Here is a 5,105-nt window from a genome sequence, read left to right as displayed (position 1 = left end):
TATGTGGTGTTCGTGTCCTTTCATGAAAATAGACACTGTTCAGATGAGCATTTGCAGTAAAGTGAAATTATTTTTCAAGACATCATAATACTGTGAGGAACATAATAAGAGTCAGGAATGTTGGAGCTGCTTTTCCTTGCTTCACTACTTAGTGGGGGGGATTTACTATGACTGGAGAGCTCAAAATCTGGTGCAGCTCTGCATAGAAACCAATTACCGTATTTATCGGCGTATACCGCGCACTTTTTTGCCCTGAAAATCAGGGCAAAATTGTGGGTGTGCGATATACGCCGATACCCGCGCCGAGTTTGAATACTGCGCCGGCATTTACCGAGCGCAGTACACTCGTGTATAGTCGGGCAGTCTCGGCTACACTCGCGCCCTGGACGTGAGCGCGAGTGTAGCCGAGACTGCCCGACTATACACGAGTGTACTGCGCTCGGTAAATGCCGGCGCAGTATTCAAACTCGGCGCGGGAAACGAGCGGGGAGGACGCCGCAGAAGGGCGCCGGACCCGACGAAGAGGACACCCGAAGCCGCAGGCGGACGCCGGACCCAACGAGGCCGCCGATAGACGCCGTGCAAGACACCAAACTAAGTACAAAAATGCTTTTTCCACAGGAATTTCGGGGCAACTTTAGGGGTGCACGCTATACGCGGGAGCGCACTATACCCCAATAAATACGGTAGCTTCCAGGTTCAAACTGAATGCGGGTTTTAAACTTGCACGGTTTCAAACCTGCATTTCAGTTTGAGCTTGGGGGCGATTTGAAAGATATCTATGCGGGTTTCATGCACAGATGTCTATTGAAATCGCCCTTGAAGTTGCCAAAAGTAGTGCAGTAACTACTTTCTTAAAATCGGTGTAGCGGCACTGCAAAGTCGGCATCACACTGATTGGGACAGTGCCATTGCCAGCAATAGGCTGCAATTGGCTACCATTCACAACTGCACCAGCTTTTGTAAGTCTTATTGTGCATTTACAAGCCAAGTATTTTGACGCTCGATATGGACATGCTTGTTCCAGGTCAGATAATCACAAAGTAGTGAAAGATAAAGATGAAAGCCCTGCACCTGTAATTTATTAAAAATGTATATCTTGTACTGGCAGCTCTCATAGGTTGCTTTTAATGGCTCATTAACACAGGTGCAGAGCCTATACATTGTGAAGAGCTGTTAATCTTTTCTTACTAGAATGTAGTTACATACAGGCAGTCAATCAATATAAGTGAATGGTATAAGCATCGGCTGTATGGATTCACCCATATAGCCAAGTTTGACACGTACTCATAAATGGGTGCACAGCCCCCAATGTACACAGTTTGAGCATCCAGGGCCATGCACTTGTCCCTGCCAAACTCATCTATGCAGGCGAGTCCGTGCAGCCACCCCTTCACCTTTAAAACGACTCTTCTCCTTGAATACTTTGTATGTATAATATAACAAATATAAATGTTTTAAGCACAGCAATCATCCCAAACCATTTGTCTATGTACTCTGGTGTACTTTGTTTAGATTTACAGCCATCAAGCTGCAGGCACACATTCCAGGAAGTGCATTGCTAATTTTTAGCAGGAATTCCGAGATTACTTAGGCACTATTAACATATCTACATTTTCCCATAACATAGCAAATCTTCACCTTCCAGTTCAGTTCCAACTTAAAGCCTAAGTCACACAGGCTTTAGGCTGTAAATGCTAGACTGAAAAGCAATTGTGCATATGCAAAGCTTTCATGTAGCTTCCAGAATCACTGGAAAAAAGGATCACCCCTTGTGGCAGTATTTTGTTGAAACACCTTTTGCTTTAGTTACAGCCTTTAGACCAGGGGTCTTCAAACTACAGCCCTCCAGTTGTTCAGGAACTACAATTCCCATCATGCCTAGTCCTGTCTGTGAATTTCAGAGTTTTATAATGCCTCATGGGATGTATAGTTCCGCAACAGCTGGAGGGCCGTAGTTTGAGGATCCCTGCTTTAGACTGTTGGGATACGTCTCTACTAACTCTGCACATTTAGACTTTGTAATATTTGTCCACTCTTCTTTACAGAACTGCTGAAGTCCAGTTACATTCGATAGTGACCATTTGTGGACTGCAGTCTAAGTCATTCCACAGATTTTCATCGGGGTTTACGTCTGGGCTCTGACTAGGCCATGCAAGGAAATTCACCCTTTTCTCCGTCAACCACTGTGTGGTAATTTTTGATGTGTACTTTGGGTCAGTGTCATGTTGGAAGGTAAACCTTTTTCCCATTGACAACTTTCTGGCAGAGGCAGCAGATATTCCTCAAGCATGAAGGTATTTTACCCTATCCATTTTCCTTCTATCCTAACAAGTGCTCCAGTCCCTGCTGCAGAGAAACACCCCCACATAACAGGATATTATCACCTCAATGCTTTACTGTAGGAATTGTGTTATTTAGTTATATTGGATTTCCGCCAGATATATTGTTTAGTGATGAGGCCAAATAATTCAATTTTAGTCTCATCTGACCATAACACCTTTTTCCATGTCACCTCAGAATCCCCACAGTGCATTTTGGTTTAGACAAAGTCGTGACTGCATGTGGCCTTTGAGGGGTGCCTTTTTTTCTTGCCATCCTCCCATACAAGCCACATTTGTGGAGACTTATTGATATTGTCACATGCTCACTTTGACTTGTGTCTTTTTAAACCTAACTTTGTAAATATGCACACAATGGCCACTCTGTCATAAATCCCTGCAACTGCTTTAGAGTTGCTGTAGGCCTCTCTGACCAGTTTCCTCCTTTCTCTTTGATCCAGTTCAGAGTAATGTTCTGATCCAGGGAGGGTCTGTGTTGTACCAAGTACCTTTCACTTCTTAATAGACTGCACTGTGCTTCTAGGCATTAATAAAGTCTTTAAAATGTTTTGTATCCATCTCCCGACTCATTCCTGTATGCAACATTTTTGCAGAGATCTGTTGACAGTGCTTTGCCACCCATATTATTTGCTTCATTTGCACCAACAGGGATCAAAATGCTTCAGGAAAGTTATTTTCATGCTGAGCCAATCAAAATGACCACAGCTGATTACAGTTGAAAGTCAAATGGATTTTTGTACCATTGAGAAGGTGAATTTGGCTACACCAGATTGAGTTTACAAGTCATATGAGGGCGGGGGGGGGGGCTGATACTTTTTTCAGGCATGTTGGTGTTATATCTTCACTTGGATGTTATAAGTTGCCCTAGTAAATACAGCTGGATAAAACAAAAACTGTCTTTTGCTGCCAGCGGTTTAAACTGTCTGTTTTCATTTTAGGCTGCAAAGCAACAAAATGTGATTAGTTTAGTAATAGTTCAGTTTAGTGCAGAGGTGTGAAACCTAACTTCATTGCAGGCCGCAGCAGGGTTATGGTTGCCTTCAAAGAGCTGGTTGTATTTTATCTGTAAGATGAAATGTCCAGTGTACCCCACACCCCCGCCCCCTTACATCAGATGTCAACTCCCCATCAAGAGTCCCCCACCCTCCCTTACATCACAGTGCATTCCCCTTACCTTGTGGAGCTGGGAAGCAGAAAGTGCAGTGTCTGGAGGACGACCAAAGGAGGGCTAGAGTCTGCTGAATAGTGAGAACAGGGGAGGCATCAGGGTGCTGGGGCTGCACAGAAAGTTGCATGATCTGTGGGAGGAGTTCCGTCACCCTCTCTGCTGCCGATTGGAGAGACAGGGAAGGGGGGGGGGGCAGAGATAAGCCTCTCCGTGGCTAAACGGAAAAGCTCATGATCTGGCGGAGGAGTTCTGTACTCCTCTCTGCTGCTGAGACAGAGTGGGGGCAGAAACAAGAGGGTTGCAGTAGAGGTGCGAGGGCCATATAAAATGGCCTGGAGGGGCCAGATTCGGCCCATAGGCCTTGTTCTCGACACATGTAGTTTAGCGGGTAGATAGTACAATCATCAAATGTCTCTGAAATGCATTACAGTTTATCACATACTGGCACTTTTAATAAGTAATAAACTCCAAATAAAAATGTTTTTGTTTTTTATGCTTTATTACGGCTTATAAACATTAATCTCTACTAGTATTCCAAATTAAATATTCAAATGCAAGTAAATAGGTACACAAATCTACACATCAGTTTGGTAATAGTAATCACAATTTATATTATACAATGATATACTCTGAATACGATGCAATAAATATGTCAATGTAACAGTTTGATCAAATATTCATGCATTGTCAATAGTGTTACTCTACTATATATACTACTATAGTGTATGACCTGTAATGTACAGGATGTTATTTTCCTCATTTTATGGCACATAAAAATGCAGAATGTCACTTATCTAGAGGTACCCTTTAGTTTGCCTGTGAAAATCTGTACCTGTAAAGAACTAAGTTTAGTCCATGGATCTGGATACTCTCTGATGAAGTGAGCCCTCCATTCAAGCAAAGCAACATGTAAAGTTGACACTGCAGCCACAATGCTGGACAAAGTAACTTTTAGGCTTTAAATTCTTCTCAAAAGTATGTACCATTCTCCGCACTAGAGAACCACAAACCCAGCCTGAAGAAGGCAGAATGATCATTTGTAAACAAATAAGTGTCTGAAGAAAGAATTATCTCAGACAATCTACAAAACCTCATACACAGATCTGAAGATTAGATTCAAGCCCGTGCTGGGGATTATTAGTAGAAAAATGCCATTAATCTGACTGGCTGTTAACACAGCGCAAAGTTAAATAAATATGCTTGTGCAGAATTATGGATGCATATGATTAGAGCAAAATCTTCTCTTAGTTGGACTTTTTTCTGAAAGCAACTAGTTTTTCCCTTTGTGTATGTCCAATGTAAAGTTGCTCAATCTCAGCGTTAAAAAAACAAAAACAAAAAAAACACAGTCCAGCAGTGCAATAGTTTTGGTACACCAAAGCAATCTACTTTCAAAGCTTTGTGACACCAATTCCAGAATAAAGTAGTGTGGGATCACAGGGACCCACTTTTCTGTAGGCAGCAGAAGATATAGGGAAGGATACTATATAACAAAGAGATACAAAAATCTCATTGATAAAACACTATTTTTGTAGATCATAATCAGCCTTTAACCATTCTACTGGGAAGTTAGTTTTCATTTCTGCATGATTATT

Source organism: Rana temporaria, chromosome 1 (assembly GCF_905171775.1).
Source record: "Rana temporaria chromosome 1, aRanTem1.1, whole genome shotgun sequence".
Taxonomy (NCBI): domain Eukaryota; kingdom Metazoa; phylum Chordata; class Amphibia; order Anura; family Ranidae; genus Rana; species Rana temporaria.
Note: the sequence above shows the minus strand (reverse complement) of the source record.